The sequence below is a fragment of the Bos indicus genome, chromosome 5 (assembly GCF_029378745.1).
Source record: "Bos indicus isolate NIAB-ARS_2022 breed Sahiwal x Tharparkar chromosome 5, NIAB-ARS_B.indTharparkar_mat_pri_1.0, whole genome shotgun sequence".
NCBI lineage: Eukaryota > Metazoa > Chordata > Mammalia > Artiodactyla > Bovidae > Bos > Bos indicus.
The window spans coordinates 23,700,048-23,714,840 of record NC_091764.1 but is presented as its reverse complement, the minus strand read 5'-3'; the positions used below and the strand labels follow the sequence as shown (position 1 = coordinate 23,714,840).

The window sequence follows — 14,793 nt, the reverse complement described above, 5'->3', positions numbered from 1 at the left end:
GACCCCATGAATCACAGCACGCCAGGCCTCCCTGTCCATCACCATCTCCCGGAGTTCACTCAAACTCATGTCCATCGAGTCGGTGATGCCATCCAGCCATCTCATCCTCTGTCGTCCCATTTTCCTCCTGCCCCCAATCCCTCCCAGCATCACCCACCTGTAAAAATGAAGGCATCAGACTAAGTAACCTGATAGGTTAAAGGAATTTTAAAGCAAAAAGGGACTTGAGAACCCTCTGGTCCAGTGGTTTTCAATTCAATCAGTTACAATCCAATTTTTACAATCCAACATTTTACAATTCTGTTATTTGCTAATCTGATATAAAATAATGTAACCTACCTATACATGTTTTAAAATCAATGTGCAAACTGTAATACAAATGAGAAATGAAATAGCATAACTTCTATAAAATAATATGTATTTCAATATATAAATACTCTACATAACTGCTCTAAAGTGCAATGAAGCTTCAGATTCACACACCTACAGAATCACCACGGATGTGACAGCTACAATGTAGACGGTACGGGTGTGCTGTTCCAGTGACACAAACACTTTCAGTGTTTGCTAATGGTGAGAAGATTTTTCTGAAATGGTGAATAACTCCGTAAAGCTCTGAGCAAAACAGAGTACAATCTTACCTCTGCTTATATATATTCCTGGAGAATTCTGTGTATATCTTTAAACATGAAAACTGCTAAACATTAACGTGTAAAACAAAGTTGGATTCTTTGAAAACCTGGCAGAACATATGGAAGTCGTGAGGGTTGTGGGACCATTCTCCTCTCTGCAGAACTGTCCAGAGTATTACACAGCAGCTCTGCCCCTGCCCATCAGATATCACTAGCATCCCACCCCTGATCACTGTGGCATCTGAAAACACTCCCATGGACTCCCTGGTGGTCCAATGGTTAAGAATCCACCTTCCAATGCAGGGGCATGGATTCAATCCCTGGCTGGGGAACTAAGATCCCATGTGCCAGGGGACAGCTAAGCCTGTGTGCCACTAGAGAGAAGCCCGTGCGCTGCAACAAAAATCTTGCTGCTGCAACTAAAGCCTGATGCAGCCACATAAATAAAATAAAAAATAAATACACTCCCACAGGATGCTAAAAGCACCCCAGGGTGTGATGCCAACCACAGAAGAGAATCCCTGATGGGCAAAACTTTTTAATTACGGGCATAATTTGAATAAGATGTGAGAGCACATATACAGTAAAGTTTTGAAAAGATGGTCTATTTTCAAGACAGTTGCATATATACGCTACAGCAGAACAAAGGGAATCAAGAGCTGAGGTTTCACATTTATATTGCTGATCACTGTTGGTTCAGTCACGTTTCAATCTATTAGAAAGGCTTGTCCTCTGAGACATTTTTGCCCACATTCCCACTGGACAAAAGCGGCTCAGAGACTCTGAGGCAGGCTGGGCTGGAGAGGCCAGGCCTCCAGGCTGCCAGGCCCGTGTTTCAGGCTTGTTTCCTCTGCGTACTCAAAAGTTTCTAGGACACCACAGTAGAAATTGCAGTGGTTACAACACTCTGTGTCCCATGGCAGTGTTTTCTTTCATGGCTGCTTACGTGTGATTCTAGGATTCACGATGTGAGTAGATTAAATCTCTCCCTCAGATCCTTCAAACAAGTTAAACTGCAGTCAAACTGTAGTCCTGCTGGGTAACCCCACTAGAACGTCACTTACTTTCGGGGCGGGGGTGGGAATGTGGATTCTACCCAGTTCATTCAAAACTTACACAAACAGAAGGTAAAGTCGGCTTTTCTCCATCTCCCCCAACCCGCTAACTGCTCATCTTGGAATGGGGACTCCATCTAGTTCCTCAGAAGATCCGCTGGCCCTGCTCACAGAAGAGTGTTTGTGCTCAGTGGGAACAATCTGTTCATGACAAGACACCAGATCCTGTTTGAACCACAGCAGCTATGGGAAAACAATATGCCTACAGCCAGCACCAAGTCTGGTCTGTGCTTCGTTGCTGGCATTGCCCCACCAGAGAATCGGCAGGCAGCGGCGGAACCCTGCCTGAGCAGCAGGCTCTGACAATCACCTTGGCTATTGCCCCTGCTTCCCCCTACCTGTCCGTGCCCCTCCATTTCAGCATTTGGTCTGCAGGCAATATCCTCTGGCTCCAGATCAACTTTTTTTTTTCGCAACACCCTCAGCAAGTGGGGTAAAAGGTGTTTCCGGCTTGCCTTAGACTTCAACCTGCTCTCAGATACCCCAGAAACAGCTTTTTTTTCCAAGCATATATTCTTCCCCTTTCCTGGGGAGCTCTAAGCTCATTCTGCCCCCTTCCCTAGCTCAGCTCCATCCTCTTCCTCAGGCCAGTGGTTCCCCAACATCCACAGAACCCAAGAGAAGCCCACACCATGCCAGCAAGTTCCCCTTGTTCCTGGCATCTGCATCACTGAGACCCTTCAGCTCTGAGATAATGTCATACAGACCCCAGTAGGTAAACCAGAGACCTCAGCCTAAAATAGTAATAGGGATGAGACAAAAGAAACCAACGATACTGGTCTTTTCAATTTCTCTAATGGGGTGGACAACGTGAATGCAGGAGGAGATACCAAATTTAGGCACAGAAAAGTGCATAAGGAGATAAAAGTCACATTTAATTGTTGCTGCTTTGTAAAAGCCCAAAGACTACTGCATTGCTCGACAACTTCTGCAGTGTCTCGCTGGATCCAAGTTCTGTGGGACTTGGCCACTGGGGACATTTTTGCAAGGTTAGATTCCTAGCATCCAGTGAAAAAAGGAAAGGGACTCTGACACTTGATCTCCAGTTACAGAATAGGTGTTTGTTCTTATACAATCCCTACAACTCTATCAGATGTTGGCAAAGTTCTCTACGCACCATTTTAATGATATAATTCTTTTATGATTTAACATGTGTCATGCTTAAATCATTAAACCTGATTTAACATGCTTAAATTTATATTTCCTGCCTACTATTCTTCCCACACTAATTTGAACCATACAAAAAAGCTTATACAAAAGAAGAGAAACTGCATTCAGGACAAGTAAGGAGATTGTATTGAAACAATTCCTGATTAAAGTTAGCACTTTACATAACAATACAGGATATGACAAAAATCAATTCAAGATGCCTTGTACTGCAATTGCATTATAACTAACAAACTCCACTCACAAATTTTACACCAACTGTAAATCACAGACTGGAGTAAAACTCAAGTCTGAGCCACAGGTTGCTTTCCCTGGACCCGGAAACAAGTGATCCACTTTGCACACGACAGACAGCAGAGGAGAAAACGGTTATAAAGGACAAGTAATTCTCATTTGATAAACAGCTGGATTTTTAAATACCACTTTTAATTAAAACGGATATATCTAACACAAACAATGTCTACATGACATTATTAGAAATTAGAGTAAGAATAAAAATTATAAATAAAATCTATCATTTATTAGAGTTTAACATGCACTCGTTAGTAGGTTAGCCAATTCACATACATTGTCTTGTTTGATCTTAAAAAAGAAAGCTTACACTAGGGCTCACACTTCGTATTGTACATCCGCAGGGCTCACACTTCGTATTGTATATCCGCAGGGCTCACACTTCGTATTGTACATCCGCAGGGCTTCGGTAAACACGTGTGCCGTGTGTCCACCATTACCTCACACAAGCTACTTCCACTGTTTTGAAAACTCTGGATTTCCTGTATTCATTCCTCAGCCCCTCTGCCCAAACTCCAGGCAACCAGCAATCTTTTAATGGTCTCCAAAGGTTTACCTTTTCCAATATGTCATATGTTATTAGCATCATACAGTATGGATCCTTTTCAGACTACCTTCCTCCACTGACTAATAAGCATTTAAAGCTCCTCCGAGTCTTTTCATGACTTGATAGTTCAATCCGTTTTATTGCTGAATGATATTCCATCACATGGATGTACCGGTTTGTTTATCCATTCAATTACCAAAGGGCATCTTGGTCGCTTCCAATTTTGGCGATTATGAATAAAGCTACTATAAACATTTGTGTGTAGCTTTTTGTGTGGACATAAGTTTTCAACTATTTAGGCAGAACCTCAGAGCAGGACTTCTGGATCATGTGGTAAGATTATGTTTATCTTTTTAAGAATTTGCCAAACTGTCTTGCAAAGTGCTATTCTGTTTTCTTATTTCTTAATCTTTTAGCTACCCCTCAGTGTATGTATACCTGTCAGATGAGAAAACTGAGATTCCAAGAGATTAAATAATTTGTCCAAAGTTATGCAAAAGAGTAATGGCTAATGCCAGAATTCAAGTTTGGGTTGGTCTGGCTTTAAAGGCAGTGATCTTGTACTATGCGAACCAAACACTCAGCCAAACCAGGGTCCTTTAATGGTGTGAGAGTGTGTTGCCAATCCTTACTCTATGAGTTAATGTTCCTGTCCTGAGTTTAAAACCAGACACCAGGAAAATATCCTGTTGCACAAGCCTTATAACTCTCCCCCTAGAATCATTCTCTCCTCCTCCTCTGCCACAGCTCCGGGGAGGGGTTACAGGCCTTGTGAACAGGCAGGTATTAGAAGTAGCCCCACCTCAGTATCTCAATACACTACAGCTCCAGTTGAAGGCAAAGACATTAAACTGCAGTAACACTCCATTAAACACACACCACACACACACACACACACACACACACACACACACACACACTTTGAGTAATACAAACACTAACCAAATGCCTCAGCATCAGGTTTCTGATTTCAGGGCTTCTTTCAAAGATCGAGAATACCAGCTGCTTTGGGATGGAGGGCTGGGGGGAAAAGTCATTTGCTGCCACTTGTAAGTTTTTTTTTTTCCAGAAACAATTTAAGATGACTACCATAGACTCATGTTGTTCTTGTTCAGTCGCTCAGTCGTATCTGACTGTGCAGCCTCAAGGACTGCAGCACACCAGGCTCCCCCATCCTTCACTATCTCCCAGAGTTTGTTCAAAATCATGTCCATCGAGTTGGTGATGCTATCTAACCACCTCATCCTCTGCCTCCTCCTTCTCCTTTTGCCTTCAATCTTTCCCAGCATCAGGGTCTTTCCCCGCATCAGGGTCTTTTCTAATGAGCCGGCCCTTCACATCAGGTGGCCAAAGTATTGGAGCTTCAGCATCTGTCCTTCCAATATACCTGTAAGTTAACTAAGGGATTTAGTGACTTTAAAATGTTTTAACATTTTCAGCTCAAGACAAGGGAGTTTTGCATTGCACTCCTGAGGTATTCCTAATTTTTAAGCAGGGAAGAAATCCAGATACACCAGCACCTCAGGTAACTGATCATCACAACGTACAGTGTAGGTGTTGGGGAGGAGTGATAGGCAGGGATGGCTGGGGAAAGCAGGGACCATGGTCAGCCTATCTTCACTATTAGGTTTACTTACATAGCCTGACCTTGAAGCATGATATGGAGACCATTCCACCATCTAGAAGGTGGAGGATAATATTTTTTACACAATAACACACGTATGAGCCATACTGACATGTGCAAAGAGCCTAGTGAAATTCCCTAAAGAGTATCAATTCTTTCTCTTCCCCTCTCCTCCTTCCAGCAATTCCAACTACATCAGTCACACCAGCCTTCAAACAGGGCACAGAATGTCCTACTTCTAGAGGTAGCACAATTTGGTACAGTTTGGCGAAATAGCTTAAGAAGAAGAGTGATGCTTGCCCTCATGGATAATATTAATGCAATCTGGTTAATTTAGGGAGTGTGCTTTACAGAGTAATTTGGATGAGCCTAGAAGCACCACCCTCTGCTAATGGTCATCTCTTTAAAATTGTATTAAGGAAATGCCGCAGACCCGGGACCCAGAGCCACTCAGAGGCGGTGAATAATAGCTCTTCAAGTGTGCAATAAAAAACGGCCTCCAATAAAACTACATTGCAAAAAATGGGTAAGAAACAAAATGGAAGGAGTAAAAAAGTTGAAGAGGCAGAACCTGAAGAATGTGTAGTAGAAAAAGTACCGGACCACCGTGTAGTGAACGGGAAGGCCGAGTACTTCCTCAAGTGGAAGGGGTCTACAGATGCAGACAATACTTGGGAACCTGAAGAAAATTTAGATTGTCCAGAGTTAACTGAAGCATTTCTTAATTCTCAAAAAGCTGGTAAAGAAAAAGATGGAACAAAAAAGAAAATCTTCGTCTGACAGTGAATCTGATGATAGCAAATCAAAGAAGAAAAGAGATGCTGCTGATAAACCAAGAGGTTCTGCCAGAGGTCTTGATCCAGAATGAATAATTGGTGCCACAGACAGCATTGGAGAATTAATGTTCCTCATGAAATGGAAAGATTCTGATGAGGCGGACTTGGTGCTGGCAAAAGAGGCAAATATGAAGTGTCCTCAAATTGTAATTGCTTTTAATGAAGAGAGACTAACTTGGCATTCTTGTCCAGAAGATGAGTCTCAATAATTGTTTGCATTGCCATATATATATATATATATATATATATAATGTGCGTCCTGGTTTTTTGATTTCTTAGTGTGAAGAAATAACTACATTCTAATGAAAATCAGGTTTGATATGTTTGTTTTGTAGTAGTATTGGAGAAGTTACATTGGTTTTTGTTTTTTTTTTCCCCATCTATAGCACTGGTTACTTTGAACAAATAAAAGCGTTGCTTCCTTCAGCAGGAAAGAATTTGATACCATGGTATATTATTTCTTCAGCATTAGAGAACAGTTCTTCTAAATGTTGGAGGAAATCTCCATAGTCATTACTCAATCAGAATTTAAAATTTGCATTTAACTCATATATGCCTGAGGACCATTCTAAGTTTTTTGTATGTGTATACATAAAAAACATATGTAAATGGTTTGGGAGTTAATTTTTTGTTGTGGTTTTTGTTTGGTAAATATATTTAAACAGCAGCCTTTCATAACCATGGATAAGCCCATGTTCTGGAATTATATCATTTTGAGCAATGTAAGAAATAACTGCAACTTAGATTGAAAATTTAAGTCTTAACCTTTCAAATTAAATAATTTTGTAATTAATTAGACAAATTAAGCAGTTTAAATTGGGTAATTTTTTAAAGCATCCCTATCAGAATCTGCATTCATATCTGCACATAAATCCAGTTTTATATGCAGAAACCCTGGAAAGAGAATTTTTATCACTATCAACAGCCTTCCCAACCAAATGAAAAAAGTAGAAAAATTCTGGTATGTTTTAATATAGCAAAGCAAAACTTAGTTAAATGGACACTTGATGGTTCCTTTTGGTGAACCATTGTTTTACAAGAACTTGAAGTCTCTGTGCTATATTTCGGAAAGGCTATGATACATGGGATGTCTCAGATTTGTTCATGGAAACCTAATCAGATAGTTTTAAAATATTGGCAATTTACGATCTACAGGAATAAATGAGTGAACAAACTTTTCTAATCTACGCTTGACCTGCATGTTTTTTCAGACTTGACTCCAATCCATTCCTTACATGAAGGCTCAATTTTCTCAGTATTTTGGGTTACTAGTTCAGCAGAAGCCAAGAAAAACAGTAACTTTGTAGTAATCAGCATGATGGCTCAGACAGTAAAGCGTCTGCCTGCAATGCAGGAGACCCGGGTTCGATTCCTGGCTCGGGAAGATCCCCTGGAGAAGCAAATGGCAATCCACTCCAGTACTCTTGCCTGGAAAATCCCATGGGCGGAGGAGCCTGATAGGCTACAGTCCATGGGGTGGCAAAGAGTCGGACACGACTGAGCAACTTCACTTTCACCTTCTTCAATCAGGATGTTATTCAACTGTATATTGTTTACTTCATTGTAAATACTGGTGAATAGTGGTCAATAAATAGTTTTATATTCCATTAAAAAATTAAAATAAAAAATTATTAAGAAAGTGTATAACTTTTCAGCTGTTGGCAGAATATTTCTTTGGCTGCCACTTGTGGTAATGGCGAGATTTCAATCAGGGAAGACACAAGTTGAGCAAAAGAGATGAGACTGTTGGATATGAAAGCAGGCTAAATTCATGAAAATTTTATGCCCATGTCTTTATTTGCCAAGGGAGGACTATGGATTTAATTCATATTACTCTCTAGATAGAAAAGGGGAGAAGGAATGTGAAAACCAGCTATGCCGAGAGGCTCACTCATTATCTATTTATTCAACAATGAAAACTATTTACTGTGATTATGAAGTGGTAAAGAGATAAGGACAGTAAGTTGTACAAACTAGACCTTACAGTTTAAAATGCAACCACTCAAGCCCTGCAGAGTGAGGGCTCTGGCATTCCAGATTCTGTCATTACACAATGACAGAAGGAAGGGACTCTGATTATCTAGTCTGATTGCTCACGTCCCTCCAATTAAGATAAAGGAAAATGGAGATGGCCTGCTTTAAATGATTTCCCCAAGATCACGTAGCTAATTTATGCAAAGATGGGATTAAGTGCTCAAAGATCTCCACCCCTGACCCACTGTGGTTTCCAGTATATCCATGTTCCTTCAACTGAGGCAGAACCACTTCCTGGGGCACAAGCAGTATGCAAAGCAACAGGATAAACATGGTACATTTTCCTGCAGGGCTGGTTCTATTAAGTGATGAACATTTTTTTATAGTTAGAAAATGCAGCCACCATCGAGTCTACAAGTAACAAATGCTGGAGAGGATGTGGAGAAACTTAACACTGTTGGTGGGAATGTAAATTAGTGCAGCCACTATGGAGAACAGTATGGAGAGTCCTTAACAAACTAAAAGTAGAGTTAGCACATGGTCCAACTCTAATTCGAAAAGATACATGTACCCCAGTGTTCACAGCAGCACTATTTATGATAGCCAAGACATGGAAGCAACCTAAGTACCCATCAACATATGTATGAATAAAGAAGATGTGCTGTTACATATATGTGTGTGTATACATATATATATGTGTGTGTATACATATATATATGTGTGTGTATACATATATGTGTGTATACATATATATGTATGTGTAATATATATATGAAGTGAAAGTGAAAGTCGTTCCGTCATGTCCGACTCTTTGCGAACCCATGGACTGACTCTCTAGTCTGTGGAATTCTCCAGGCCAGAGTTCTGGAGTGGGTAGCCGTTCCCTTCTCCAGGGGATCTTCCAGACCCAGGAATCGAACCGGGGTCTCTTGCATTGCAGGTGTATTCTTTACCAGCTGAGCTACCAGGGAAGATATAAACATACAGTGGAATACTAACCAGTCATAAAAAGAAAATGAAATTTTGCCATTTGCAGCAACATGGATGGAGCTAGAGATTATCATACTAAATGAGGTAAGTCAGACAGAGAAAGACAAATACTGTGCTGTATCACTTCTATGTGGAATCTAAAAAAAAAAAAAAAGGATACAAACAAAACAGAAACAGACAAGGCTGCAAGGCATCTCTCAGGGCCACGATCTCTCCCAGAAGCTTCTATTCCAGCAGTTTTCAAAGTCTTTAAATGGACCTTCTAAGGCACAGTGTTACAAAGTGAATTTCTATATCCTCAACTTGCACCTGCACTTTTTTTTCCTAAAACTGCCTGAGAGATTTCCAGCATAAGCAATACTCTTTCTTCTACTCTACAGGGGAAAAAAAAAAAAAAGTCATACTGTTCAAGTATCTCAAATCTCCCTACGGTGTGCTGCCTTACATGACTCCAAATATTGGTCTGGGGAGGCCTTGGGCTTTTCTGTCTCCCCCTGTCCTGTAAACAGGTCTGAAAAGGTGAGCTTGGACAGGCTAGGAAGTTCTGAATTCAGAAAGGTAACAAATTACTGATGTGGATTATTTTTAAAGTAACAGCAATTAAAAAAAAAATCTGAAACCTCTAGATTTCCTCAGATCTTCTGAACAAGGTCTACATATAAGTTTTGTTTTTAATTGATTTCTTTACAGATGTAATACAGTATTCAGTGAGGTCATTAAAACCTATTTTACCAAATCATGTCTAACAACAATTAATTTCATACAAGATCAATGTTCACCTTCCTTCAACTTATGAAATGTGTAATGTTTTCTACCTCCTATTAAAAAAAATGATGAAAACATTTAGATGTCAAGTTAAAAATGCAAGGAAGTACATGGTTTAAAAAAAAAAATCCTTTTATGAGGCATCCAGCAAAAGTTTGAAGACCACGGACCTACATTTACTTCTCTCAAGACAATGCTTCTGTTTTGTAAAGTTGAGTTGAAAACGAATTTTCCAGAACCAGCAAGACTACATCTAGTAAAAAAACTCCTTCTGGTTTTGGACACATAGACAGCACCTTTCCCTGACTCCCAGCACTTAAGCAAAATATTTATTTTACATTTCATTTAGGATGGGAGAGAGTGTCAGATGACTATCTTCAGTCACTCACCACTATTTGAAAAATAATCTGGTCTCTATGGTGAAAGTGTTAGCAACCCGAAAGTCTCACCCTGATCTCTTATAAACACTACACGTCAAAACACTAAAATAAAGCAATTACTGTATGCTTTATATTCACAGCATTTCTCAGCAAGAACAGCTAAGGTGTGAAGGGGTGAGAGAGCAGAAGAGAAGCAGAAGTAGCTCATCAGAGGGTCGAGGACACCTTATTAGTTTCAAAACCACCAGAGAAATTGAATTACAGCTACAACAAGGAAATTACTATAGCTTTAAGAATATTTAGGACATAAAGATAACCGGTACCCTACTCAGAAATGACTTATTGAACTCATCATGGTCCTTAAAACAAAAGTAACTTGAATATATATTCTGGGAAACCTTAAAAGCAACAGTCATTACACTTGGCTAACTCATCATCCATGACTACCATTTATTAGTTCTCACCACCTTTGTGTGACAGGTGCTTAATAAGCAACTTTTAGAGTTCTGGGAAGTTAAGGATCAGGGAAATCAGTGCAAAGACACAAAAAAGACAGGGTCTAGGGACAAACTAAGACGCAATCTGAATCTATTAATCTTTCAGCTTTTGGTTCCAGTTATGTGTTTACTCCCCTCCTCCTCCCCTCTTCCTGGCCATGAGGTTTTATTTTCCAACTGTTTCGCTTGGTGTGAATTAGAAGGGTGACACCCTAACAGAGAGATGAAGCAGCTAGCCACATTTCAACAGCAGGTGGGGGAGGGGGTGATTTAGAAGGAAACAGAATCTCAATTGTGTGGCTTGCCCAAGGGCCTGACCACAACATTCAGCAGCTCATCCTGATGAATGCCCCATGACTCCAGCAGACATCCAGGGCCACATTTCATTGTTCTCCAGAGCCTTGGGGACTTCCTTAGTTCCAGCCAGATCTCACATGGTCTGGCTATGTCTACACTTGCCAGACATGGGCTGAAAACCGAAAAGTTCCTCTCAGATGTTTCTGGTCTACACCTGGCTCTGCAAGTCCAATATGGAGATGTTTGCAATAATACCTGTGAAGACTAAATATTTACATTTGCTCCTGACTGTCTAACATCATTTTAACAGCCTGGATATATTTCAGCTGCGTAGGAACATGCTCATTAATGTCAATCTTGTGAAAATGCAGTTAAGCAAGCACCCAAGCTTCCAGGGATCGATACCAGGCACTAAAGACCTTTAAAGGTACGTGCTGTACAGAGATAGACAGATAGATAAAAGTTTGTTTCTTATGAAATGGTATTATTAGTCTTCTATTGCTACCACAGCAAATGACTACAAACCTAGCAATTTAATCTTACAGCTATGTAGGGCAGAAGTCTGATGTGGATCTCACCAGCTAAAATCAAGGCATCAGCAAGGCTGTGTTCCTTTTTGGAAGCACTATGAAGGGTTCTGCTTCCTTGCCTTCTCCAGCTTCTAAAGACATCCTGAAATCTTTGGCTCATGGCCCCTTCCCCTCATCTTCAAAGTGGGCCAAATCCTCATGTCACATCTCTCTGACCCACTCTTCTGCCTTCCTTTTCTTCATGTGATTAGAATGGATCCATCTAGATAATCCAGGATAATCCCTTCATCTCAAAATCAGTACCCTTAATCACATCTGAAGAGTCTTTTTTGCCATATAAGGTAACACATTCCCAGGTCCTGGAGATTAAGACGTGTACAACTTTGGGGGTGCTAGGGTCATCATTTGGCCTATGAGTTTCTATTTTGTTTGGTTTATTTTCCACTTCAGCTGGAAGTAATCTGAGACTTCTGCTTCTCAGAATGCCAGGAGAGACAGATCTCCTGAGTTAAGACTTGCTAACAGCTTATTGGCAAGGCAGGCACTTACAGTTTTTGGATGGTTTTAGATGCTTCATGCCAAAAGGTAGATGTGGAATGACTTTAAGGGAAAATGTATTTGGGGTGTGTGTGTGTGTGTGTGTGTGTGCTCAGTCGTGTCTGACTGTTTGCAAACCCATGGACTGTAGCCCGCCAGGATCCTCTGTCCATGGAATTTTCCAGGCAAGAATACTGGAGTGGGTTGCCATGCCCTCCTCCAGGGGATCTTCCTGACCCAGGAATCAAACTTGTGTCTCCTGCATTGGCAGGTAGATTCTTTATCACTATGCTACCCGAGAAGCCCCATACTTGTTAAGTGAAGTCCCTCAGTCGTGTCCAACTCTTTGCAACCCCATGGACTGTAGCCCAACAGGCTCCTCCATCCATGGAATTTTCCAGGCAAGAGTACTGGAGTGGGTTGCCATTTCCTTCTCCAGAGGATCTTCCTGACCCAGGGATCGAACCTGGGTCTCCCAAAATCGCAGGCAGATGCTTTACCATCTGAGCCACCAGGTAGGTGCAAATACAGTAGCTATTTTTTCTCTTGCTCACAAATGGCACTGGGCAGGTGAACAGGCTGGAGAGGTGGGCCTCCTCCCTGCATTACCAACAAGACTGCCTAGAATTATGCTTCCCCACTGACGAGATATATATGAGAACACACAGCACCACCAATGAAGAGTCCCTGCCTGAACTATTTAGACTGAGTTTAAGCAAACCTCTAGATCCAACTACTAGTTTATAGAAAATGGAAGACCATATTCACCACCACCACAAGAATAAGATTACCCAAATGTGAAAAAATGTAGAAGATAAATGAGACACCTACCTTAACAATGTATTCCAAAATATATAACATTAAAAAATCAAGTTTAACAGAAAAAAAAAAAAAACCCACTATCCACTGGTGACCATATCTTGTGCTCATGACTGAGGTAAGCCGGTATATTCAGAGACAGGATCCATCCATGCACTGCATCTCCCCACAAAGCACTGGGTGCCGGAGCCCCAGCTGTTCCGATGTAACAGTTTACTAATCTCTGCTACAAAACTCTGTACAGCAAACAGATTCTGATTTAGTTTTTTTGCGGAGGGCAAGTACAGTTGACTCTTGAACAAGGTGGGGGATTAAGAGCCCCGATTTCCAAGCAGTCGAAAATCTGCATATAACTGAATAGTTAGCCCTTGCCCCTCTGCATCTGGTTTCCCATCAGTGGTTCCACATCTGCAGATTCGATCAACCACAACCACAATACATGTACATCACGTATTTATTGAAAAAAATCTACGCATCCGTGGACCTGCACAGTTCAAGAGTCAACTGTAATTCTGATTCACAGACATAAACAGATTAAACTGCCTGTGTATTTTCCTCAGTGATCAAGAACAAAACAGTCATTACTTCATACCTTAGCTTTGTTCTCATAACCTCAAGTCAATGACTCAGTTTCTTAAGTTACTGAAATCTCTGAAATCAGTTAAAAAACTGAAGATTTATTCTAGTAAACATCTTTCAGTGGAAATTTTCCACTTCAAAAAAAAAAACAGCAGCCTGGACATGCTTGCTGTTGAATCCCGTAGTCTTTCTAACTGAAGACTGTAGGTCGTGACTAGCTGGGGAAGGGAGAGGAACAATGGGTACTTCCTTTGTAAAAGGGTAAATGATACTTTAGGAAATGTTTTGTTGTGTTTATGTTCACATGGATGTGTGTGCTGGGTTAAGATGTAAAATAAATTTCAAAAAGCCTGGATCTGGCTGCTTTACACACCCAGCACAGTCACCATCACAAACGCAAGTTAAGAAACCGAAATCAAGAGGCAGGAGTCCCTTAGGAGATGATCCCAAATACGGTTAAATTTGGCTTCTCAGGTGGCCCTAGTGGTAAAGAATCCACCTGCCAATGCAAGAGACCCAAGAGATGAGGTTTTGATCCCTGGGTCACAAAGATCCCCCTTGGAGGAGGAAATGGCAACCCACTCCAGTCTTCTTGCCTGGGAAATCCCACGGACAGAGGAGCCTGGTGGGCGACAGTCCATGGGGTCACAAAGAGTCGGACACGACTGAGCACACAGCACAATCTTTTAGTCTATCCTAAAGGAGACCAGTCCTGAGTGTTCACTGGAAGGACTGATGCTGAAGCTGAAACTCCAATACTTTGGCCACCTGATGTGAAGAGCTGACACATTGGAAAAGACCCTGATGCTGGGAAAGATTCAGGGCAGGAGGACAAGGGGACAACAGAGGATGAGATGGTTGGATGGCATCACCGACTCAATGGTCATGGGTTTGGGTGGACTCCGGGAGTTGGTGATGGACAGGGAGGCCTGGTGTGCTGCAGTTCATGGGGTCGCAAAGAGTCGGACACCATTGAGCGACTGAACTGAACTGAAATAAAAATAGCTAGTTCATATAGAACTTTTGGATTCCCTGGGTCCTCAAACCTCAAGTTGAGAAAGAATAATAGAGTTCCAAGTCGTTTATTTTAAGATAAGGAAACCAAAACAGACAGGTGGGAGCACACGCCCCTCTGCATCCCTGGCCCTGGCCCCACCTACGCTCTCAGAACTCTGTTCCTGGAGTCCGCTTCTCTTCCGCAGGCTGGCAGAGG

At 41.4% G+C, this 14,793-nt stretch overlaps 1 protein-coding gene and 1 pseudogene across 1 annotated transcript in view; one reads left to right on the top strand and one right to left on the bottom strand.

Annotated features, from left to right (window-relative positions):
* The window catches only part of CRADD (CASP2 and RIPK1 domain containing adaptor with death domain), a 199,337-nt gene that overhangs the window by 39,863 nt on the left and 144,681 nt on the right, over nt 1-14,793 (bottom strand). The window lies entirely within an intron of this gene.
* Nucleotides 5,836-6,421, top strand: LOC109558984 (chromobox protein homolog 3 pseudogene; annotated as a pseudogene).